The sequence below is a fragment of the Ascaphus truei genome, chromosome 1 (assembly GCF_040206685.1).
Source record: "Ascaphus truei isolate aAscTru1 chromosome 1, aAscTru1.hap1, whole genome shotgun sequence".
In the NCBI taxonomy this organism is placed as follows: Eukaryota; Metazoa; Chordata; class Amphibia; order Anura; family Ascaphidae; genus Ascaphus; species Ascaphus truei.
This window is the reverse complement of record NC_134483.1, coordinates 404221614-404249122: the sequence shown is the minus strand read 5'-3', so window position 1 is coordinate 404249122 and position 27509 is coordinate 404221614.

Genomic DNA, 27509 nt, shown 5'->3' with positions numbered 1-27509 from the left:
TAGCTGAACAAGGAAAGGTATGACCACATAAATAAGTTACATGTCATTAGGTCTTTTCATCAATAGTTCAACTTCTGCCAATGGCAACAAACAAGGGTGCCGCTTAGTTCCCAAGGGGGTTTCTATTCCACTGTTTTTGTAGAAGCCTGTAACACACTGTGGGCTTCGTACTTTGAAAAGCAAAAACAAGAGGACTATGGGGTCCATGTATAAAGCATCACTAAAATAAAAGTAATTTTCCCCTAAAAGTGGCCTACAGGAGAGTAAAAAAATGAATACGTCTTGTTGCAGCAATGTACAGTGTAAAAATAATTGGTAATGTGTTGTGCAGCACCCGTTTGAACTTTTTTTTTTTACCAATGAAACAATTATGCTAGGAGTGGAGTTAAGAGACAGAGTTTGGAGGTTGACGGTTTTATTTTATTTATTTGGGGGGGGGGGTTAAAGACAAATATAAGTATATGCAAACAATTTGTAGTGCATTCATATCTAAAAACATGATGCACACCATACAAAGAATAAAACAAATGTGCACCAAATGTAAGAACATAAATTAGACATACAAACATACAGTATGTCATTTGAGACAGAGACAGATATGGATGAGGTAGATGATGATGAAGATGATGATGATGATGATGACAACGATGATGACGGTCTGCGTGTTGCACAAAATGGACAAGCAGGGAAGGGAAGTGCCTCTGATGTACTAGTAGTATAGGTGCTATTTATGTGATTGTTGGTACTACAACAACTGGTAATGGTGTTGGTGGTAGCAGCCATTAAGGTGATGATCGTAATGATGATAGTCAATCACTCTGGGCCCGATGCACTAAAGCAAACAACCTAATGTTAATCCTGTACTACTGCTCTCTCTCTCTCCCTCCCTCTCTCTCCTACTCTCTCCCTCCCTATCCCTCTCCCTCCCTCTCCCTCTCCCTCTCCCTCTCCTCTCTCTCTCTCTCTCTCTCTCTCTCTCTCTCTCTCCCTCCCTCCCTCCCTCCCTCCCTCCCTCTTTCCCTCCCTCCTCTCTCCCTCCCTCCCTTCCTCTCTCCCTCCCTCTATCTCCCTCCCCCTCTCTCCCCCTCTCTCCCCATCTCTCCTCCCTCTCTCTCTCTCTCTCTCTCTCTCTCCCCCCATCTCCCTCTCTCTCTCTCCCCATCTCCCTCTCCTCTCTCTCTCTCTCTCTCTCTCTCTCTCTCTCTCTCTCTCTCTCTCTCTCGCTCTCTCTCTCTCTCTCTCTCTCTCTCTCGCTCTCTCTCTCTCGCTCTCTCTCTCGCTCTCTCTCTCGCTCTCGCTCTCTCTCTCGCTCTCTCTCTCGCTCTCTCTCTCTCGCTCTCTCTCTCGCTCTCTCTCTCTCTTGCTCTCTCTCTCTCGCTCTCTCGCTCTCTCTCTCTCGCTCTCTCGCTCTCTCTCTCTCTCTCTCTCACTCTCTCTCTCTCCTCCCTCTCTCTCTCTCTCTCTCTCTCTCGCTCTCTCTCTCTCTCGCTCTCTCTCTCGCTCTCTCTCTCGCTCTCTCTCTCGCTCTCTCTCGCTCTCTCTCTCGCTCTCTCTCTCGCTCTCGTTCTCTCGCTCTCTCTCTCTCTCTCTCTCGCTCTCTCTCTCGCTCGCTCTCTCTCTCGCTCTCTCTCTCTCTCGCTCTCTCTCTCACTCTCTCTCTCTCTCTCTCTCTCTCTCTCTCTCTCTCTCTCTCTCGCTCTCTCTCTCTCTTTCTCCCCCCTCACTCTCCCCCTCTCCCTCTCTACCTCTCTCCCCCTCTCCTTTTGGATTTGTGGTAAACTTAGGGAAAATAATGCTTGTTACTATTTTAGGTAGCCAAATATTTTTTCCCAGATTTAATGGAGCTTAAAGCATCTTGGACGGCTGCATAAAGCTAGTGCTCCCTAGTACAAATACCTGAATCAAATGCCATCCATATAAATCTGTAAATAATCTATTTTACAACCTGCCAATTCTGAAAGATTAATTGAAAAGCTACACAACAATACATTTTTTATATCATTTTGACAAAGATAACCAGATCGGAAGCTTGGTAATATAGTGGCAGTAGAAGAGTGGAAATACTGGGGCGCTACCTCTATAAGATGGTGTATAATGCAACAAAGTGAAATTCACAATCATGCCGAACTGGGGTGAACGATAGTGAGACGCCGAAATTATTTGGAAATATACTGGCCCAAACTGTCGCTGCTGCTCAGCTGAAGGAGGACCCTCCCTGGATCCTCAGAAAATAGATGCACACAAGAACACAGCGAGCGCACATGTGAAGAAAGTAATAAAATAATAAAACACTGTGTTAGATGTCTATTAATGGTACATCGTAGAATCAATGGGGGTAATGAGATGGAGTAATGGTCATGCTTATATAGACAAACACTCACACGGCCAAATGTGAGTGACAGTCACATCTGTTGCAGAGTGTTGTTGCCTCTGATGTGGTCTCTACTGTACTCACAGCCCCTGGTCGTCTGATCTTCCTTCCAGGGTATATGGATGTATGCAGATGCCATGGGCGTATGTACGTGCCCTTGTAGATGGGATATGCAAATACTTTCTGGTACTCCTGCTGCGTGTCTTGTCCAGTAATACCTCAGAGAGAGGAATGAAAACAGTGGGGACAAATCCCAATACAGGATAATGGGGGGTGATAGGTACAAAAATAGTAACTAAATCACTCACATCAAAACACTCAGTGGAAGACGGAGAAGAGATGATGTCGGGGGTAACAGCTTTATTCAAAAACAGGTGATACAAATAAATAAAAATATTAAAAAGATGTAACATACACTAAAAAGTGAATAAGTCCTTTGTCTATGATGCTGTCAGACTCCTGCTTGAAGTTGTTATTCCTTCCGCGTCCAGAGGTCTAAAGCAGGGGTCTTCTGGCAGATGACTGGACTGGATAAAAGCTATTTGTGGCCTGAACGATGCATTTCAGATAAAAATCCTTCCTCAGGTGGGTACAGTAGAGACCACATAACAGGCAACAACACTCTGCAACAGATGTGACTGTCACTCACATTTGGCCGTGTGAGTGTTTGTCTATATAAGCATGACCATTACTCCATCCCATTACCCCCATTGATTCTATGATGTACCATTAATAGACATCTAACACAGTGTTTTATTATTTTATTACTTTCTTCACATGTGCGCTCGCTGTTTTCTTGTGTGCATGTAATATATTGGCCTGGCAGGAATCACGAGCTCCGGCTTCAGCTCTAAAATTACAGCAGAAGCCAGTTGCCCACTGAAGCCGAGGGTGAGGTGGATGGAGGATGCAACACTCCAGAGACTGTGTGGGGAAATCAGGACTGGGGGGGGGGGGGGGCTTACCAAAGGTAAATGGGGCCGATCGGGGTTGAGGTCCAGCAGGGCCCGAGGTGTCTGAGGTAAGGGAGGTTTGTGGGACATACTCGAGTCCCTGGTGCGAGGCTACCTGTCCGAGCGCTGTGCTCCACGGCCCGTCAGCCACAAAAGGAAATAGTGTGCTCCAAGGATCCACCCCCCCCCCGCTTCAATTCTATGTAATTAAAATAAAATTGAATCAGCGCTTTCGCCTGTTAGAGGTGCGCAGGTAGAGTGACTGATTCTATTACTCTAAATGCTCATCTCGTACGGACTGATTCAGCCTTGTAGGATTTACACAACGGGTCCCATTCAGAAGCATGGAATCCCGCTGTGTTAATCCTGGTGGCCAATTCCTCCCTTCTCTGCAATTTTCTGTGAACGCGCCATGTTTGGTCTGCGGTTCACCAGCACATGTGCATCTGTAGTGCAAGTGCAAAGCAGGAATCGTAGCAGCAGATGGTACGAGCGTTGCAGTTCAGATCTCAGGCTCTGATCACATGTCTCCCCCAGCGTCTGAAGTCACATCGAGTTGGAATTACTTCCGGTATGCGCACCTAACACTGATCTCAGATACCTCCGTCTCCACAGGCAAACAGTTCTCCACAATCAAGACAGCGCGTTTTTCCATCAATGGCTTCCTCAGCAATATTGTGAGTCCATATTGGTGGACCTTATATAGGATTGTCCATTAAACGTAATTATCAATTGATAATTGGATTATTTAAAGAGGTCATAACAAAATTCTAATCAGGACAATCCTAGCAACAATCCTAGCAAAATAAGGCATACAGATGCAGCCACCAGTATTAGAACATTTACATGGGAAATTCTGGGAGATTCTGTGGCAGTCTCACAGTAAATGCCTCAACTTCGCCTCAACATTTCTATGAGATTCTTATTGGCCCATCGGATTAACACAACGGGGGTTCCCTGCAGTCCCATTCAAAAATATATATATTTGTTTGGGGTGGTAATCAGCCTAGCTACCCATTAGATAGGGAATATACAGTACTGTCTAGTTATTCTCCAAAGTGGAGCAGGTTTTTCTTTTATGTTTTGTGTTTACATTGTTTAAGGAACAGGCAATAAAGCCTTATATTAATTTCACCCTAAAACGTTCACCATTTGCATACCTCTACACACATCTCTTAGAGGCAGGAATTTAGGATGAGAAGTAATTCAATTTACATAAAAGCACTGAGATCAATGTCTGCAATAAGACCACCTGAACCTAGGGGCCCTAATGTGTATATCCAATATGTTCCTTTTTGAATTAATCTTTCATCATTATCATCACCTCTCCAATCCTTTTCTAACCATTCTATCCCCATATATTTCAGTCCAGCTGGGTTTCCATTATGGTGGCTGGAGGAATGTCTAGGTATACTATGTGTAATGATATTTTTTGGATATTCCATATATGCTCTATGATCCGTGTATGTAGATGTCTAATGGTTTTGCCCACAAGGCAGTGCCCAAATACTGGAGTCCACACACCACCAATTTGGTATTATAATTAATATTTTGTTTGATGTTATATTGTTCCCCCTTCTTATTTGAGATAAAAGTTAATTTATCTACATTACTTAAAGTAGATGCCTTACAGCTGTAGCACCTGTAAAAATCTATTGGTTTTGTAGCCAAATCTTATTTGTTTTCTTTTTTAGGTAACATGGATCAAGTTTATTCTTAAGGTTATTTGCCTTCTTAAAAACCACTAATGGCTTATCAGGAAGTAATCTTTCAAATAATCATCCTTCTTTAGGATAGCCAGTGCTTAGAGATAATTATTTTTTATCTTTTGTGCTTCGTTATTGTTACTGGTAATAAATATTACATCCTTATTTGATCTTTTTTCTTTCTTATTTTGATTTAATGGATTGATCAACTAATTTCTGTCTAAAAGTTCAGTTTTTGTCAATGCTTCCTCAACCTTTGTGGTGCTATACTCTCTATCTGAAAATCTTTTGCTCAAAATATTGGTCTGTTCTATAAAATCTTCCTCTCTGCTGGAATTTCTCTTGATCCTCTTAAATTCTCCATATGGTATATTAGACAACCATTGGGGGTGATGACAACTCGATCATAAAATTTAATTAATATGAACATCTTAAAAGAAGGTCTTACTTTGTATTTCATTTCTTCAGTGAATAATAATAATACATTTAAAAATTCAACCTTCTTTTTGTCAAATTTACTAGTAAATTTAAGATTAAGATTATTGTTATTAAGAAATTTCAAAAAGGACTCTAGTGCATCTAGATCATCCTTTCATATAAACAAATGTTGTTTATATACAGTACCGACAATGTTTATTGAAGTAAAAGCCGCCGGTTGACCGGAACTTACTCCGGCTGGTGCTGAGAATAGTCAGCGCGCCAGCCGCATACAGCCGCGTCCCCTCCGTTTCCCCCCCCTCCAATCCGCGCGCAATTTAAACACCTTCCCGACCCCCTAGCTGCTCCTGCTGTGCCCCTCTGCATCCCCGCTCCCCCGCTTACCTCACTTCAAACCTTCAGGGGAGTCGGGGAAGCCGGGGAAGCCGGGGAAGCCGGGGAAGCCGGGCGCGCACGTCACTGTGACGTCACCGACGTCACGCGAACGAGCCGCTTCCCAACGCGTCTCCACGCTGCCGCCACACATCCAGCCGTGCGGTTTTTACTTCAATAAACATTGTCGGTGCTGTATCTCTATCTTAGGACCAGGTTCACATCAAACTTGTTGTTATTCCAAATCTTATTCTCCTCCTATTCTCCCATGAATAGATTGGCATAGCTTGGTGCGAACCTGGTCCCATGGCAGTTCCTCTGGTTTGAAGGTAATATGTGCCGCTAAAAATGAAAAAAAGTATGTTTATCTAAACTGAATCCCATCTAGGATGAATATTCTCTGCTATCTTGTGAGTTACTTGCCTGCAGTACCCATGAACATCCACTGGGACTGATGTTGTGCTTGCGTATAGACCCTGAAACCTGACACTTCTGCACCTGTGTTCTACCTCTCAGCCTGCCTATTTAAACCTCCCTTTCCTGTTCCTTCCTTGCCTGTTTATACTGGTTCCTCCAGCTCCTGCTAGGTTCCTGTTTTTGCTGCTGCTATTACTGTTGTCCCGTTCTTGTCTCCTCACTGCCGACCTCCGCTTTTGACCTCGACCACACTATCTGCCTCCTGCCTCTGACCTCTGCTTGTGACCTCGACTATGCTATCTGCCGCCTGCCTCCAACCTCTGCTTGTGACCACGACCACGCTCCCTGCTTTTCCTGCCACTGGGATCCACTCCAGCGTTAGATCAACCCTTGACAAATCTTCTTCTAAACTCTTATATCTCTTTAAAATCTCTATGATAGCATCACAATGCTGGGTGTGGTCTATAACAGTATATAAGGAATCCACATCACCGGTTACAAATATATAATCTGGCTTCCATTCCAGATTCTGTATTGGTTTTAATACTTCAGTGATATCCCTAAGGTTCTATGGTAATTCCACAACATATTATTGTAAAAATTATATGATGGTCTACCGGGTGGTCTCTATATTCTTCTGCAGTTTAGGGAGAAAATAAAATATTGGGATTTTCACTTTTCTTTTAAGATATATGTTTACCATTTTTCACTACTCCACTTGATTTACCTCTATCTACAGTAGCAATATTTTAAATTCTTTAAAATAATTATTAGTGACTTCATGTTGTAAAATATGGTAAGTGTCTTCATCGTTAAGGATATTGTGAGCCTCTTCTAAGTAATAGCTCATATCCATTACAACCATCACCCTGATGCAGCTGGCTTTATTACCAAATCAGCGTTCTCCATAAGGTTCCTTAAAGCATTTTGTTCCTCTCTACTTAAATTGTTCTTCGCATTAACTGTTTTTTCTTTCAATTTTTCTAATTCCAAGTTTTTGGACTAATGGAAAACTTCAATAAAATGTCCTTTATTGAAACTGGGGTAGAAGGTTGATTTTAGCTCCAATTCAGTGTGTTTGAAATAATTTTTGGGTGCATTAGTACAGGGGAGCGCAAACTTTTGCTGCTGCACCCCCCTGTCTTTCCTGCCTTGATTCTCGCGCCCCCCTCCTTACCTTAGACCTGCGTCAAATCACACTGTGTGGTCATGTGATGTCACATGACCCGCGGCGTCATTTCATGCGTGTGACGTTGCGTCATTCGATGCCACGTTGCCATGGCGACGTGCCACAGAGTGCCTGAACCTCGGTAAGTATAGCGTTGCAGAGGCCTTAGACCTGCGTCAAATCACGCTGCGGGTTCATGTGATGTCACATGACCCGCGGAGTCATTTCACGCGTGTGACGTCGTGTAATTTGGTGCCGCATTACCATGGCAACGCGCCACAGACTCCTTTTCCTAAAAGTAACATTTGTGTCTGAAGCATTTCTTCCCAAGCCCCCCAATACATATACAAATACCCCTAAGCCCCACTATACATATACAAATACCCCCAAGCCCCCCAATATATATAAAAATTCCCTCAAGGCCCCAATACATATAACAATACCCCAAGCCTCCCAATACATATAACAATATCCCCAAGCCCCCCAATACATATAAAAATACAGACTCACCTTGGGTCAAGTCGGGCCCGGTGTCTGCGGGGGTCCACTGGCTGGGGGGCCTGGCCGGTGCTGCCAATTTCCCCCCGACCTCTGGCAAGGCCCTGCTGCTGGTCGTGGCCAGGCCCCGACTCTCAGCTGCCTGCAGGACCTTTCCTCTCTCTGTCCCACGCGGCCGAGCTTCCACTGCCGGCGTGCGCCGGGGATCTGAAATCACCGCATGGCGCGCCGGACACTGGACCAAGCTTACTTCTGTCGCGCTGACGTCAGAGCCCCATCGCGCGCCGACAGTGGAATCTCGGCGGTGTGGGAGAGAGAGAGAGGAAAGATCCTGCTGGCAGCTGGGAGTCGGGGCCGTCGTGAACGGCAGCAGGGCCTGGCCAGAGGTCGGTGGAAATTTGCAGCGCCAGCTGGCAGGGCCTCCCCCAGCCAGCGGACCTGGGACACAAGCCCCGGCTGTCCCCCCCCTTTCGGCGACCCTGGCTGTCGGACCAACCAATACTGTAAAGTTTAAAGTACTCAAGGGCAACCAGTGCTGAAACATATTTTTTTATAGTAAATAATTTACATTTCAGCTACTTTATTGAATAGTGCAAATCATTTAAAAACTAATTTTCCATCATTTTGATCAATGCAGGAGCCCTTCTCCTTGACAACGGAGAACTGAGGAATGTACCGTGCACATATGAAATACACAAATAATAAAACCAAAGTATTGAAATAATGAAACAGTGGGCTAATTGTTAGAATGATAATAAAAACTGAACTATTCAATATATGATCTGTGGAATATTGCCATATGTCTGCACTTACCTACTCGTTTTTTTTATTTTTTATATGAGGGCTTCTTAAAGAATAACTGTTCAAGTGATAAAACAGCTTGAAAAACAAATATTTGTCAAGGACAAAGCTGCCAGCATGTATAAATGTTTAGAATGTTTTCAGTTGTACTGAACATATAGCTTTTTTGACTCGTTCATTGTGTGAAATACCTTAATGTCACTTTTTGTCTGTCTGTCTATCCATCTAGATATATATATATATATATATATATATATATATATATATATATATATATATATACAAATGATAAAGAATAAATCTTGCCAATCAATATTATTCGAATAGTTATAAGCTCTTAGGTGCAGCTGAAACAACAGAAGACCGCGTGCTTCGTAACTGGCGTGGCATTCCAGGTCTATATAACATTAATTCAACATTCTTGCATTGTACATATGGTCTTAATTATTTTAGGATTATATTTTTATTGTTAAAATAGCTTTTTGGGGACTCATTGAGTTGATTTAAAGGCAGCTGCTTGTATCGTGTCTCATATGCCCGTGTCCACATGTGCTTCCCAGTATAAAACTGCATCAATTTGTTAAGGTCAAATGAAATGTAAATCACTTGCATGGCCCTTGTCTCTTACTATGGGTGCCAGTATCTTATTTGACAAAGCAATTACAAACACATTAACATAGTTCTGCTCATGATTTTGAGTACTCACAAGTGTCTTCTTTAGGTTTACTATACACTTAACGGGCCAGATGCACTACGCACTGTTAAACCAGGGCAAATACTGTCAGGTTACATACGCCATTGTTTAAGTCATCAGCATAGTTTAATTTAGCACTACCATGAGTTAACTTCACGTAACACCCCTATCCCCCCTACCCCCCTAATGGATATTTGCTGGTACTATGGTGTTATGGTGCTGTGGTACTCACCTGTATACACAGTATTTCTTAGTGGTGCAGCACCACTACCTGTAGGGCTCCTGCCATAGACAGGGGTTCATCCCCACAGGAACTTCCATTGCATAGATTAAAGATTCTGGAGTGCCAGGTCTATTTGAGGTAACAGAATACACAGCGCAGTTCCATCTCTGCATGTCCCAGCCCAGGGGTATTATCCCTTCCCTGGGCAGGACAGGACTAGTCATCCCATGGGCTTGAATCCCCCAAGCTAGTCAGAACATCCTCAACCCATTAGGGGCAAGGCAGGAACTCACCTACCCCAAAAGGGTAGGGCTGGAACAGGACTGACACCTGGAACAGAACAGCCAAAACAAGCCCTCTCCCCTTAGGGATCAGGCAGAACCACACCCTAGCCCATGGCTAGGGCTGGGCAGAACCAGAACCAGACATGAGCCGTAAGTGTCTACAATCACATTGCAACAGGGGATATGACTCACCAGGTGGCTGCTATTAACCCTAGCACTGTGCCTGCTATTACCAGGACTTATATGCCAGGCTATGGAAAAATAGCATGGTGCTATATTCAAATAACCTGACATTCATATACCGGTAATTATATTTATATATAATTATATATATCCCCTAAAACCCACCTTGAAATAACTCATGGACATACAACTATGCTCAAAAAGAACCACACCTGAGATACGCTAATAGGAGTCATTAAAATATACTTTTTCTATCCTAATAACATATCTGACAGGTATCTCAGGTGTGGTCCTTTTTGAGCACAAGTCTACTGATGCAGCAGCCGTTATTCGAACACATCACGGCGCCGATTTTGAGTTCTCTGCTGTTCCCCACACAGCATGAACGCGGCCAATCGCCCCAGACACCCGCGCTTATCGCGGATGTTTTGTTTGAATTTCATGGATTCTGTTTCTTCGTTTGCAATAAAATGGATGAATTATAATGTGTACAGTACTGTGCTACTGTGCTACTGTGTCAATTTCATGTTCTTAAAAGCCAGAACACTAAAATTCATTTTTCCGCACTCGCCGCGCTCGCAACTTAGTGCGGGAATGCTGGAATTCATCCCGCGGTTTCAAATCGGGATTCCGATGTACATGACGCGTGAAGTGTTCGAATAACGGCCGCTGCATCAGTATATTTGATCCTCTACATCATCAATGGGGATGGATAGTGTTACGTCCACCCCCCTTGCTGATGCAGATGACCAAATATGGCCATACAGCATCCCCCTCATGATGTGCAACCCAATTTTCAGGCATCTACATCACCCAGTGGGAAGGAATTACAGACATCCCTACATCTCTTACCTCTCTTACCTTCGGCGCTGCAGGAATACGGATCCAGACGGAGAGATGGAGAGATGACTGCAGATGTCTGAGCAGCTCATATTGAAGGTAAGTATTGGTATTTTCTCCCTGCAGATGGCCCAAAGGGATTAACACTGCAAGGTCCATTAAGAAGCATGGTACCCTACAAAGCTAATCATCCTGGGACACTTACTGTTCTCTGGGCTGCGAAAGCTTTAGCCGCAGTGCCGCTGCACCACAGCAGTGAAAATCGCGGCACCATTGACAGTAAGTCTTGCTACATTTATACAAAGCACCAAATATAAGTAGAGCCCCCTGCTAGAATTTAAATTGGCTATGCATGTCAGCCATGGAAGTTGCAGGCAGTGTAGAGGTTAATTCCTCACTAGGCCTCAGTACATGTGAGTTAGTCACACTGTTGTTACTATAATGTTACCATTTAAAGGGCAGTGTTAGTCATGTTTACCTCTAGAAACTGCCAGAAATGTTCACTTGCGGTGACCATATTGCAACAAGTAATCTGCTCAGTTACTGGGGTAAGTTATTGTTCACACCCCCTGAGTATAAAAGGTTGGGACAAGCCAATTTGTACTCAGACCCCAGGGAGGATCCGAACAACATGCTTGTGTGCTGGGTTATATTCTCAGGCTGCTAGTGTCCTAAGTCCTGGTTGCAGCTTTCATTGAATTGTGACCTGCTGGAGAAAGACATGCTATGGCAGATGGTGCAACATGCCCAATAAATACGCAGCTTTCAGCTGTCTACAGGATCATTATAACACGACACCTCACATCCGAGAATTGATAATATAATCTCAGCGGTTTTGTAGCACCTACTGTACCACTGACTTTGATTGGTTTTGTATGGTTGCTTGTTTTGGGAATATAACTAATCTTTAAGCTACTTTCTAAATTCTGTGTCAGTGATTTTACTGTGACTTGTTCTCATGGCAAACAAGTCTTTTGATATATCTGAGTACAGGGGTGAGAGTCAGGAGCACAACGTGAGCTAATAACTGGCAGAGAGCACTCAGCTGGACATAATGTGGCTCAAATGAAAAGTGAAGAATTATTGGAGGATCTTGTGGCATTTATTAAGAGCCAATTTGAAATCCCATGTCCTATGGGGGGCGAAACGAACGTTGGTGTTGTGGGACACGCCTGGTGAGGCGCTTGAGGCATTTGAAGTTGGTGTCCAATATTACTGCAAGCAGAAACCATAACTTTGAAAGTAAAGTCTTGATATTTTTAATTCACCTGTGATAACCATTATAAGGAAGAAGAACAAAAGGAAAAAGAGAACAGAAAGGTCTGCTTCGCATTGAACTTATCAAAAGTCTGGAAGAGCCTCGTTTTTATGCAAGTATTCAAGCAACACTCCCATGGAACGTAAGTTGCGTGCAGTGAGAAACAATCAGCAAAACAACTTAAACGCTGGAGATGATTTTGTTCTTAGATGTCAGGCAGACGGTGTACCAATTAATGGAGCTATGAAGTGAATATCACAAGACGTAACATGTGGTGTACCCTGGATTTGATAAGTATCCCCAAATATACTTCTTTTAGACAGTGCATTTTCTTTGATTGCATTTGCATTGCATTTTGCTCACTTTACTTCTTTCGTACACTGAGTTTTTTTGTTTGCATGCTGCATTTGGTACTCTTTGGTGACTTTATAATTGCACTAATTTCAGATGCTCTAATGGGAGCAGGTTCTCTCCAATTTATGAATTTCATCATATTGTACATACAGTATACTGTATGGGTCTATGTTTGATTGTACTTTACTATGAACTTTGACATTATTTTGTTTGTGTAGAAGTGTGATGACACTCATTATGGTTTCATAAGGTTTTTGTCTAGGGATGTGACCTTGTAATTTTCTATTTAAGAAGTAATGAATAAATGAATGATCGTTTTTAATACTTGGTATCAATGTTTTTTGGGTGCTCTCTTGTTTCTCAGTCTTTGGATATCCTTTTTTTTTAAATACAATTTAAGTCTGCCACACCCCAACCAATAATATCAGAGCCAGAAAATCATCAAAAAGAAAGTGAGACATAAATCACACCATTTCTTTTACAAGATATGTCTGTGAGGATCTTGGCTTAAAAATCGCAGTGCTGGGAGAACAAGTTTGAAGCTGCTCCCTGCCAAAATTCCTTTCAGCCTTTGAAGTCTCTGAGCTGACACCTACTGTAACTTGAATTTGCCCAGTCCTGTAGTCCTGCACTCAAGTGCACTAGGGAAGCCACTAGACTTGCACCAACAGTATATTTTACAGCCAAGATACCTTCAGTCTCTGAGTAACCCATCTTGGATTTGCATGGCCCTGGAGACTTGTTCTCTGGTGTACCTGGAATGCCACTAGATATTGTACCTATGTCCTACAAGCTCTTCTGCGTCCTATCCTGTATAATCAAAGGTTTATCAAAATTGTATTGTATTGTATGTCTTTATTTATATAGCGCCATTAATGTACATAGCGCTTCACAGTAGTAATACATGTGGTAATCAAATAAATAACAGATAATATAAATAACAGATCATGGGAATAAGTGCTTTAGACATAAAAGTAACATTAAGGAAGAGGAGTCCCTGCCCCAAGGAGCTTACAGTCTAATTGGTAGGTAGGGAGAACGTACAGAGACAGTAGGAGGGAGTTCTGGTAAGTGCGTCTGCAGGGGACCAAGCTTTAAGTATCGTGTTCAGAATATCCACAGTGCTATTCATATGCTTCTTTAAGCAAGTGTGTCTTAAGGTGGGTCTTAAAGGTGGATAGAGAGGGTGCTAGTCGGGTACTGAGGGGAAGGGCATTCCAGAGGTGTGGGGCAGTCAGTGAAAAAGGTTTAAGGTGGGAGAGGGCTTTAGATACAAAGGGGGTAGAAGAAGACATCCTTGAGCAGAACGCAAGAGTCGGGATGGTGCATAGCGAGAAATTAGGGCAGAGATGTAAGGAGGGGCAGAAGAGTGTAAAGCTTTAAAAGTGAGGAGAAGAATGGAGTGTGAGATGCGGGATTTGATCGGAAGCCAGGAGAGGGATTTCATGAGGGGAGATGCTGAGACAGATCTAGGAAAGAGTAGAGTGATTCTGGCAGCAGCATTTAGGATAGATTGTAGGGGAGACAGGTGAGAGGCAGGAAGGCCAGACAGCAGGAGGTTACAGTAATCAATACGGGAGAGAATGAGGGCCTGAGTCAGAGTTTTAGCAGTCGAGCAACAGAGGAAAGTGCGTATCTTTGTTATATTACGGAGGAAAAAGCGACAAGTTTTAGAAATGTTTTGAATGTGAGGGGCGAATGTGAGAGAGGAGTCGAGTGTGACCCCTAGGCAGCGTGCTTGGGCTACTGGGTGGATGATCGTAGTTCCAACAGTAATGTGGAAGGAGGTAGTAGGGCCAGGTTTGGGAGGAAGTATGAGGAGCTCTGTTTTAGCCATGTTGAGTTTAAGGCGGCGGAGGGCCATCCAGGATGATATAGCAGAGAGACATTCAGAAACTTTGGTTTGTACAGCAGGTGTAAGGTCGGGTGTTGAAAAGTATATTTGTGTGTCGTCAGCATAGAGGTGATATTTAAACCCAAAAGATGTTATTAGGTCACCTAGAGAGAGTGTGTACAGAGAAAAGAGAAGAGGTCCCAGGACAGAGCCCTGGGGTACCCCCACAGAGAGATCAATAGAGGAGGAGGAGGTGTTAGCAGAAGAGACACTGAAAGTACGATGGGAGATGTAGGATGAGATCCAGGATAGAGCTTTGTTCTGAATACCAAGAGTATGGAGAATATGAAGGAGAAGAGGGTGGTCCACGGTGTCAAATGCTGCAGAGAGGTTGAGTAATATGAGCAGAGTGTAATGGCCTCTGTCTCTGGCAGCATGGAGGTCGTCAGTTATTTTAGTGAGGGCTGTTTCCGTGGAGTGAGCAGTGCGGAAGCCAGATTGTAGAGGGTCTAGGAGAGAATAGGTGTTGAGAAAATGGAGCAAGCGAGAGAATACAAGATGTTCAAGGAGTTTACAGGCAAAAGGCAGGAGGGAGACAGGTCGATAGTTAGAAAGACAGGTAGGGTCAAGCTTGCTGTTTTTGAGTAATGGTATAACTGTTGCATGTTTGAAGGAGGATGGAAAGGTTCCAGAGCAGAGGGAGGAGTTACAAATGTGTGTGAGCGTAGGGATTATAGTAGGAGCAAGAGGTTTTAGGAGATGGGAGGGAATGGGGTCAAGAGGGCAAGTGGTAGAGGGAGAAGAGGCGATTAACAGTGACACATCCTCCTCTGAGACAGTGGAAAAAGAGTCAAGGAAGGCAGAAGGAGAGTTAGGAAGAGGTGTAGGATGGGAGGAAGAAACAGAGGGGATGTTCTGACGTATGGATTCCACCTTTTCCTTAAAATAGTCAGCAAAGTCCTGAGCGGAGATGGAGGAAGGAGAGGCAGCTGAGGGTGGTTTGAGTAGAGTATCAAAGACAGAGAACAGTCGGCGTGGGTTAGACTTGTGCATGTTGATTAGTGAAGAAAAGTAGGCTTGTTTAGCTTGCGAGAGGGCAGAGTTGAAACAGGATAGCATAAATTTGTAGTGAAGGAAGTCTGCGAGAGTATGAGATTTCCTCCAGAGGCGTTTAGAGGAATGAGTGGAGGAACGCAGCATGCGCGTGTTGGAATTTAGCCAGGGTCTAGGGTTAGAAGGGCGAGGGCGGCAGAGAGAAAGCGGGGAATGTAGATCAAGAGAGGAGGACAAGGCAGAGTTGTAGTCCCTGAACCAGGGTGTCATGGTCTGTAGCAGAGCTGGGAGAGGAGAGGGAAGAGCGTAAAGTGGACTCAAAGTCAGGTAACTGTCTCTGGAGGAAGATCTAACGACTCCTCAGTCACATAGACTTTTTTGCCATTGCTGATTATTAGGGATGGGTAAAAGATTTTTGTGGATTTGGATTTTTGTGTGGATTTGGATGCGCCTTGGATTGGCTGGTTCCTTTGGTCCATGGATTTCCATGGAACAGTCTCAAAAATGGCGATTTGTTTTTTCCAGATTTTATTTTTCTATCACAGACAGATCCGTGGGATAGATTAATAATTCAAACGAAAATCTGTAATCCGTGGGAGTATACTGTAAATAGAGGTGCAGCCTCAAATGTAAGCCATTTGTTACTGGGTTTAGCTGTGGGTACATGTGTTGTTGCTGTTATTGCTGTTGTAGTATAATACTATACTATAATATTATAGTTTAAAAAGCAAATAAAAATGTGCTAAATATTTTTTGCATTTCTGTCAATGAAGGGGGCCCTCGGCTCTTATTCTTCATGTTGCACATGTCATTATTATTTCTATGACTGATTGTAGTCTATTATTCACTGGAATATATATATATAGAGCAGCAGTTATACTATTATTATAAGATCAATCTGGATATTTCTCGGAAAAACTCATCCTAAGTATAAACTAATTGTAAAATCGGTTCATCAGCGCTTAGCCAGGATTTGTAGTACAAAGCAATTCAGCCTTAATGGCAGCAATGTTGCAGTTGTCCACTAGGCTCAAGACGCAGGAGAACTACAACTCCGAGAGGCATTGCAACTTAGGACTCACCCATTTCCTTTATAGCCCAATTTAGGATCAGGAAGTTGCAACAATTTTGTGTTGCAACTCTTTCCATGGCCAGTTCACGCCCGAGCTCCTGCCAAGTTTCAAGTATTGACTGCCTGCTTCTCTGTAAATGACTGATTGTACTGGACTTTGCCTTTTGCCTAACCTAACTAAATATATTGACTAGCTGTGAACGATCTTGGATTGCACTAGACTCTGGGTCCTATTCTATATGGCTTCATAAAAAAAATCGCTGGGCCAGTTACGCCGCCTTTTTTTGGAACGTTGCAATCATGGTATTCAGAAAGCCTTGATTACCTGTAATAGCAAAATTCCCAAAACGTTGACTAGCCAGCGACGTGATGTTCGCCTCTCTCAAAAGGTCTCATCCAACGATTTGTTCCACTTGCAGAGAGAGCTGTACAGAGAGAGCCGCCTCTCCTTGCGCATAGCTCACCAGCGATTGCAGGCTTTTAATAAAAATTTTAATACTAGTGTATGTGAGCATGGTTTCTCCGGAGCAAAACCGCGTTGATTTCAGGTCCGGGGACCCCCTGCTTTCCCGAGATACAAGCCCCTTTATGGGGTGCCGGTATTTCCTATGCATTTTATTCCCATGGTCACGTGACGCAAGACATTTAAATGCATAGGAGATACCGGCACCCCATAATGGGAAGTGTATCTCGGGAAGCAGGGTATCCCCGGACCTCAAATCAATGCGGCTCTGCTACGGAGACCCCCTGCTCACGTACACTAGTATTAAAAATTATATTCAAATAGCTTCATTACCTTAGTGGCTAGCTGCTAAGGCAATGAAAGAGTTATCTCCAGACGCAAACCCCCGCAAGGCCTAAACATCCACCAAGGGCCAAATACCACCTTCACCCACCCCCGCTACCCAAATTAAACATGGCCCTGATAGTTAACCCCTTCCTTGCCTTGGTTGGGTCTGAGGAAGGGACACATTAGTCCTGAAACGTTATCTGTACTAAAGCTCTGATGCTGTGAACACCTTATTGAAGTTTTTCAAAACTCAAATCAAGTCTCCTGTGTGCTCCTCCTTTCCTTCATTTTTGTGCCATTGTCAGGTCCAGCCTTGAGACGCCAAGACCATTGGGAGGTAAGCACCAGAAGCAGAATTATACTTGCATGTCTTTATTAACAGTGGTGTGCCATTTATTTCTAGGATTGCCCTTCCTTGCCTTAGCGGTTTGCCGCTAAGTTAATGAAGTTGCCTGTAAATGCATTTTTATTGCATGGGATTCATGCCGGGGGCATCCGATGCTGATATTAATGGGCGTCAGCTCTGGAGACTCCCGCATCAATCTGATGCAGGAAAAATGCATTTTGTTTTTTAAGTCCTCTCCCGCCGCCTTCTCAGCAGCTTCTCACCAGCTTCACACCAACTTTTCCTGGCATGAGGATTTTAGGAGAAACGCGCCATTCTAGAGTCGTGATTAGCCTCGATAAGCTAATCGAGGCTACTACAATTGCACATGTTTTAGAACCTGCCGATAAGTGACTTATTGCCGCTCGCCCGGCGATGTGTTTTGGACGGCTGCAAACATTGTCGATTCATACCTTTATCATCCACTTATCGAGGCTTACAGAATAGCAATAGACATTTTGGCCAAAATAGCCTCGATAAGTGGTTTATCAAGGCATAGAATATCCCCCTCTGTCATTTGCCTGACCCCTCTAACTGTATTGATTACCTGTGTATGACCTTGGATTGCTATGAATTTTGCACTCGCCTTAACCCTCAAGTTACATTGTCTTACCTGTGTATGACCTTGGATTTCCCTAGACTTCCTTCCTGAGCCACTGTCTTCCCCTGTGTTCCCAGACTTATAAGCTTGCAGTTCCAGAGCATTTTCAGAGTAATTCTGACAGTTTCTGTCAATGACAGTGTGGGCTAACAAGCTAACCATTTATTCAGTGCTGTAATTGAGCTTTATTTTCTATCCTAGTAATTACAAATTATCCACTTGTATACTATTGGTGAGTGACAAAAGGTGCTGCTTTAACGCTTAGTGACACCAGTCATAACAAATCACTCTAGTGTACAAAAGTATACGTGTTATTGATGTAACTCAAGTGTCACGCCATCTAGCTGTAGCATTGAACCAGTACAAATAGGCAGGTATTATTCATAAATAATTATATCCAGCTGTCACTGTCTAGCTCTTTCTGAACTTTCTTCATGTACTACAGCAGGCACAGGGCCCTGGGTCTGCTTGATGCTGCACATGTGATTCTTTATCATTATTACTGTGACTGATTGTAGTCTATTATTCATAGGATATTAATGAGACTGTCAATGAATCACATTCACAACAATCTCACTTCAGAAGGCCCACTCCCACCCCCCTCTGTCAAGTAGACAACAATGAAATTAGTATAGATAAGAAGAGATATAAAAAAGGAAAGAGAAAGATCAATTCAGCTGGCTACAGTATGTCCCTATCCATTGAAAGTAATTCTGAAACTAAGAGATCATTTGTGGAAGTATAATATTGAGTGTCACGGGAGACCAGGACTCATAAAACCTTTTAACCAGGATCATTCACTAGGCAGAACACAGTAGTGGAATAAAATTGGGTTTATTTGGATAAAATTCACAGACACACACAAGGAACACAATACACAGGAGACTGGGGTCTGGGTTCGAAATACACACTTACTGGGGGTCTAGGGTTGAAAACTAGCCTCAAATAGGTGCAGGGTGTCTGCTTCAGAAGGCTTACCCTGACCAGGATATCCCTCCCAGCTTCCTGGTCCTTTTTTTGGCTAAAAACCTTATCCCTGAACGCTATGTTCTACTTTCAGAACTTGGAATTTGCGTCTCACTTAGTCTCTGCTGGGCTGGCACATGCCTATACAGGCAGTCCTCGGTTATCCGACACAACACATTACTCAAAATGGCATTGGATAGCGAAACGTCTTAAAGCGAAACACGTTTTCCATAGGAACACTGTTTAAATGAAAGGTTCCATTCCTGAAGGCATTTTTAACACTAAAATACACCAAATATTTTATGCAGGCAATAAGATATGCAGCAAACACATAAATGATATAGTATATATACTGTATTATATATATAATATAACATAAAATATAATAATATAATATATATATATATATTATATACACAAAAACAACTTTGCAAAGCTTTGTAAGAGCGTTGGATAAGCCGTTTTGGCATTGCAAAAATTAACATAGGTATGCATTGCATAGCGTTGGATAAGCCATTCGTTGTAAAGTGAAGCGTTGTAAAATGAGGACTGCCTGTACATTCATTACAGTAATGGGCAAATGTACATTTCCTACACATCCATTACAGTAATGGGCAAAATTACTATTATCCAGGTATGGATAATAGTGCATTTGCCCATTAAAAATAAAACTAGCCAACTTTATTAAAGTTAATAAAAGTTCTACTTACCCTACCAGAATGAAGGCCTTCTTTGTCTTCCTCCCAGTCCTCTCTGTCCTCGGTGGGCAGCAACATTACAGTAGAAAAAACAAACTAATGGCCACTAACCCTTTAATCACCTTATCGGTTAGTAACCGCTATAGGAATTAAGGGGTTAACCTTCCTCCCCCGCTACCCACCCGAGAGGGCTAACCATACTTCCCGGGGAACCTACCCCCACCCTCCACCCCTGCTACCCATTGATTGTCACAGTGGAAAACCATTCCCCCAATATGGCATGGATTGCCACAAGGAAAATGAATAGGCAAGCTAAAAAAAAAGGCACAAAATAAAACACATTACATGTAAATAAACAAAAAAATGCCAATAAATCAATTGATTGGCATAGTGGTACACCATGCCCTTATAATATGGGCATGGTTTGTCACTATGGCAGTCAATGGGCAACCTAAAAAAAAAACGAGCTCCAAATAACAAAATATAACAATTAAATAAAAACAAGCATTTTGAGAAAATGCATTGCTTGTCACTGTGCATAACCATACCCTTAAAGGGACATAGATAAGCACATTGGCCGTCAATGGGCATAAAATACAATACATAACAATGACAATGACAATGACAGTAACAATTAAATATAAAACACTGGCTAATGAACCATATGACAGATTCTTTTTTTACATTTTTTATAAAGGATGGGATGTCATCAAAAAGGAGGGAAGCCAACCAATCTGGAAGGATATGCTTCCCTCCCTTTAAGATGACATAACCAAAATAATGGAAGCCATCACGTGACTCCTTGGTGAAGCCAGTTTCCTGAAGTTTGTGGTTCAATACTATATCAACACCGCAGATCGATGAGGAGTCTGTTCCTTCATCCCGGCATTCAGCAGATGCATTTCCACCAATCAGAGCTTCATCAATTCCACCTATCAGATTTGGAGATATACTATGTATGTGAGGCATCATATTGTACACCCCCAATCTGATTGGTTGGAGTACCATGTGCCAGATGCCATATTTTTTAAAGGATGGGTCATCCCTCCCTTTAAGATGACTTCACATCCTTTGAGTAGATTTTAGTTTTACTGCACAGGATTGATAACGGAGGCCGGGGGGACCCCCAGAGACTCGCGGGGACAGCCAGAGTTGCAGGGACCCACGAGATGCGGGGACCCCCAGGACTGTGGGAATCCCTGGGGGCAATGTAAATCTGCAGGGACCCCCGGATCTCCAGTGGTTACCGCAGGTCCCAGGGGGTCCCTGACGGCCTCTGGTATCAATCCTGTACATTAAGACCAAAATAAACTCCTTTTATGCATCTTTCAATTCCTTTAGTGCAGCCTTTAGCTGGCAAGAAAAGACTACTGTATATGCATATAACATTTGCGTGAATATACGTTTCTGGTAAAAAATGCAATGTTGGGATTTTTTGACTTACTGCACGGCTTGTTTTGAGTGTTATAGCACTATAAAAGGCAATTTTGAGCGATATTGCCCTGCTATCGGAGCTTTGTGAATAGCAATACAGGCAATATCACACCATAAGGGCATTTATAGTGCTATAAGTCACTTATCGAAGTATAGTGAATAAGCCCCAAAGTCTGCAGTATGTTTATCCACTTTGACTCCTTTTGGAACAATTTCTTGTCCGAGGTGTCCACCTTTTCTTTTATGTGGTATATGATTAATATCCTGAAAGTGTAGTACATCCATGTTTCCTGTATTTGTCTCCCGGACATGTCTGAATATGGGGGTGTCCATACTGTTTCTAACTAACACGACATGCTGTAAAATCCGCCTGTGGAGTTGTCGGCCTGTCTTTTCCACATATTTAATGGAACAGGATACAAGGTAGATAACCCGAGTATTGCAGTTAATGAAAAGGTTTATCGGGTATGTTTTGCTGCTGTTTTCAAAATATTTACTCGGTGTGATGTACTTGCAGGCTTTACAGCTCTCATATTTGTAGGTTTCCATGTTTTCTTTTTGCGGTAGCCAACTCCCAGGGGGTTGAATATTGGTATTTTGGAATTGGCTATGGAACATGATGTCCTTTAAATTCTTGGACCATCTGCTAACCATAATTGGTGTCTTTTTCAGAACGTCTCTTAGTTCTTGTTCTCTAAGAGGATATGCCAGCGTTTACTGAAAATGGTTTTAATTTCTTGCCTCTGTGAACTTTATGTGCAATGAATCTAATTGTGTAATTTTCTACTATTTCTCTTGTTTTATTATGTGAGAGAGTTTCTCTCTGTATTTTTTTGGCATTTTGATATGCTCTCCTGATATTACTCAGACTATATCCCCTTTGTATAATACGAATTGAAGGCATACCTGACTTGATTTTTACGTCATGAGGCACTGAGCAGTTCCTCCGAATTCTAAGTAGCTGTCCGGTCATGATACCTTGAATAATGGGCAAAGGGTTATGGCTGTCCGTCCTCTGGTAACCTTTTGTTGCCTTTTCTTTAGTGTCTCTTGTGGTATTCAATACTCCTTCTGGGCCAATATGTATCTTTATGTCCTGCATCACTAAACTCTTAATATTGATTTTGTGTGTTAGCCTCAAATTATTTGTGTTCGTGTTTAATACTTGAACAAATTCAGGGAACATTTCTGTGCTGCATCTCCACAAAATCAGGATATCATCAATATAGCGTATCCATGGAGGGTCTCATTGAAGACAGCATGTTTTACCCATCACTCCAGTCACAGGTTTGCATAGGTGCACATGTAGTGTCCAAGGTAGTGCTCTGTACCTAGAGATAGATCTTATTATTGTAACCCTCTTTCCCTATGCCTATGGAAACAGCGGGTGATTACGCATGCTGCGGATACCTGTATGTTCACAGGAGGCCTGAGCCTCCGCTTCTGGGAGCCTAGGAGAGCTCTCTCTCTGTGCAGAGCCTCCACCTATGAGGTTCCCAACATAGATGGGATTAACTCCTCATAGGAAACAATACGACAATAATAATACAACCAATGTATATAACACACTTTACTAACACAGTAATAATACAATAATACAATTTCACACACTTCATAACAATAATAAAGCAATCACACAATGATGGTCCCGCCCCCCCTCCCCCCAAAGTACTGAGGGTGCCTTGGGAACCTGAAAACCTGATTTCCACAAAGCGGATCCCACCCAAAGTGTGTGTGTGAGGGCAGCGCTTCCCCCCCCCTTTGTGAACTATTGGTGCGTGTGTGTACTTTCATGGGCATTCCTATACCCAGGTGTAGCTGGCAGATCAAAGAACAGTCAGGTCCCATGCAGCAGGGCCTCCGACACAAATCCCCTCATGCCCTAGGGTCCAGGCTTGAAGAGTCTCCAGCTGAAGAGTCTCACACCACATCCATAGCAACAGCAGTCTCTTGTCACTGAGCACTATAGGGAAATCCCTACAGCTAGGGTAGTCCCTAAAATACTTAAATTGGGTGACTCAGGGCCTATCTGAGGCCTAAACGGGCAGTATATAGTCCTAGCCCAGGAAGCCACTGGCTCCCTGGAAACTACTTGCTCCTCTCTCCAACTCCCTCATGACTAACTGTTGCCTCCCTGGTCCCTCGGAGCCGTTCTGAGTTCAAAAACGACCGCTCATGCCTTTTTCCACTACATCATTAAACAGGAAGCAGTTGTGAGTTAGCACACAAAGTAACAGGTCGTAGATAAATTCTTTTTTTTTTTGCACTCACATCCAAGTTCCTTGTTAGCACCACTCCTACGGTTCTAAATTGATCCTTATTTTAATTTTCAATACATTTTCAGTAGTGCAGGATTTTCAAACCATTTATGTTTTCTTTGTAAATATCCATCGATTTTCAACCTGTGGCAAACAGTCTTCATAATCTCAACCTTTGATACGCAAATTGACTTTGTGAATACCAAAAGCTATAAGTTGTTTATCACTTTCTCCATAATAAAATGTGATGAAAAACTGAGGTAAGTTGTTTACACTTATCTGTATCAATTTGTGCATTTCTAATATTAGATGCTTGCTCCAGCATTCTTTGACATAATTGTCTAGCAGTCTTCGCAACACATAGTAAATTACATTGGCAAGACAGACAGTAAATCACATGAGATACATTACAATTGATGTACTTCCAAATATCAAAGAAACGATCCTCCTGTGTGCTGTCATAGAAACATCTTGAAACGCATATGCGTGTCATCACACCGACGGTAGGCGCATGCGCATGTGAACAGGGGACTGACCATTACAGTAAAACTTTTACTTTTGTTTTTCCTCAGAAAAGAAAACTTTGTCATCTCATGCGGAAAACGGCAAATGGAGGGATTTCGATGGATAATATCGCTTTGTGTAACAATGCCTGCATATTGCTGAATCGGATTTAAAAAAACATGTACCGGAGTCTGCAGTTTTGTGGCCGTTGTTATTGATCAGGATAGAATACCTGAAACAGTATGCTGCTGTTTTCAGACCGTATACAATACTTTTTTATATACTGTATACTGTATAATAAACCCGAGAAAATAAAAAGTATGCATTTATTCTACATGTATTCCAGTACATATGTGTATTCTATACCGGTACAGCATTTATTGTTTTAATACTCTTGTGATGTACAGTACTGAGCATGCCTACATTATACAGTACAGTATGCCTGGACAGTACTGTAAATTCTAGAAACACTGTATTTTGTTACAGTATAAAAGGAGACAATGGAACAATTTAAAACAAATCAACATTTTCTTTTATTGGTGGAGTAAGTACAAAAACATTTATTTACAAATACTGTACAATGTAAAAACATATTAAGTGTACAGCAATTGAAAACATAACAGGTGTATGGTTTACTGCTAGTGAAAACATTTATGTACAGAAAGTCAAAACATTTACAGTCAGTCAGTATAGTTAACAGTCACATGGTGTTATCAAAAAAAATTCTTTATTCATAAAATATACAAAATGCAACATCTCCTTTATTAAGGTACAGAAAGTCAAAACAGTTACAGTAGGATGGTGTACAGAACAGTCAGTCAGGCCTGCATAACTCCAGTCCTCAAGGGCCGCAAACAGGCCCGGTTTTCAGGATAACCTTGAAAACCGGGCCTGTTTGCGGCCCTCGGGAACTGGAATTGTGCAGGTCCTGTGTGTACAGTAAGTAAAAACATTTCTTTATTAATACAAGTTAAAACACGCAACATCTCCTTTATTAAAGTACAGAAAGTCAAAACATGTACAGTACAGGACAACAGTATGGTGTTATTAAAAAAAATTCTTAATTCATAAAATATACAAAAAACATTTACAAAAAATATATAACAGTGGAACAGTCACGTAATTTCGTTACCCACCAGATTGTCCTTCCAGAGCCGATGCCTTGTATGGCGCAAAATGCCATTAATGGAGTCTCGAACACTTTTCATTAAAGGATCTGTCATTGAAAAATAGCGCCGCAATTCCTCCACAATAGTCTTTCTTAAATTTTCAGGAAGCGCCCTTTTTTCGCGACTTCCTTCATAGTTCACTTTGTAGACCCACTCGCAGTACACCAAGTAGGACACGTGGTGCTTAAAAATTAACATGGCCTACTTGTGGGGTAAACCAACACTCATCACCCTATACTTCTCCCTGAGTGCCGATGGCAGCTCGCGCAGGATGATGTCGGGCACCGTATCGATGCAAGCGTATGTAGGTTGGGTTCTGGGAGCGGGTGTTCTTCTGTGAGCGGGTTTGCTTGTGGCGGCAGGTGAGGGTAGGTTGTCTGGGAGGAAGCTTTCCTCCTGTCTTGGTCGCCGTGTTGTCTCCTAGGGTGTTCTTGACGGGGTTGTCATGTTATCCTCCTCCTCAACGGCATACATGTACACAAAAAGTTCTGGTGGAGGGGGTGCGCTTGGTGTTGGAAGGTGGTCGAAGGTCCCATTCATCACATCCATGCCACCCTCCTGCTCCGGCGTCGGGGATACAGGGGCATGAACACCGAGCAAATTATGTATCCCGCTATGTCAGTCTCTATCTTCTCCATCCGTCGATCCATCTTCTCCATCCGTTGATCCATCTTCTGCATCCGTTGATCCATATTTAGCATGGTCTCCAGAAGCAGATCTATCTTTACCAGCACAGTAGAGTTCCCGGGGATATCCACACTTAACCCATTCAGCATGCGGTCTAAAGAGCTCGTTCTTGTGCATGGCGTGCTGTGGACATCTGGTTGGATGGGTGCTACGGAGGATGAGATGGGGGTTCCATGGAGAGAAGCGGCAGCATCGCCGAAGAAGGATGGAGGAGCTGTCCTGTGGATTTCCGGGAGAGGAGAAGCGGCAGAGTCATCGAAGAGGGATGGAGAAAGCGGCTTGTAGTTTCCGGGCGAGAAGCGGCAGAGTCGTCTAAGCGTAATGGAGAAAGTGACCCGTGGATTTCAGGGGTACCAGCGGTGTCGAAGAGCAGTGGCCTGAGGGTTTCCGGGAGAGCGGAAATTTGTTTTTTTTTGTTCCTGATAGAATAAAATAAATATTTATTTACATTCATGATAATCATTGACAACAACCCCCCCCCCCACCTACACCAAAGAAAAAGAAAGCATGACAAAAAGTGGTAATTTACTGCATCAACAATATGAATCAGATAATGTTTTTTTAACTCTCAATTCTCACAGTGCTGTGCAAATCAGACTTACATATCAAATTCGAGAAGGGATTTTCAAAAGCGTTACCGTAAACAAAGCCTCAAAGGGTTAGGGGGGGGGGGTGGGTAGCTCCCATCCCAAAGAGGATTACACGCAGATGCAGTGAGGTGACGTTCGGCTAGGGACGGATTAAAAACACAATGGCAATTCTATTACATGTTCACTAACACTAGAACATTTCAAAGCAGAATAAATACGGTGCATTAACATTACACTATACTCATTCGCCAAGATCATGAAGATTCTTTGTGTTCTATGAAGCATCAGTTACACCTCGGTTCATGATGGCCCCTGTTTGTTCCACATATTTTATGGGTATATTCAACTGATTAGTAAATATAAAATCAGCTTACAGAAAGGCTACATTTTTTCTATTCTGTCCACTAAACCTCATAATGTTGATGAAGGTCTATTGTACGATGTGCTTATTTTTCCAAGTATTAACTCTTAATACCCAAGTTACAAAGTTACATAGTTACATAGTAGATGAGGTTGAAAAAAGACGTAGGTCCATCAAGTTCAACCTATGCTAAATTTAGACAACAGATACTTTATCCTATTTCTATACTTACTTATTGATGCAGGGGAAGGCCAACAAAAAACCCCATTAAGGGGAAAAATTCATTCCTTCCTGACTCCAAGAATTGGCAATCGGATTAATCCCTGGATCAATATCCTTCCCATGTATACTTATTTGGTATATCCCTGTATACCTTTCCCATCTAAAAAGATGTCCAACCTTTTTTTGAACAAATCTATTGTATCTGCCATCACAGTCTCCATGGGTAATGATTTCCACATTTTAACTGCCCTTACTGTAAAGAACCCTTTCCTTTGTTGCTGGTGAAATTTCCTTTCCTCCAACCTTAAGGGAAGGCCCAGAGTCC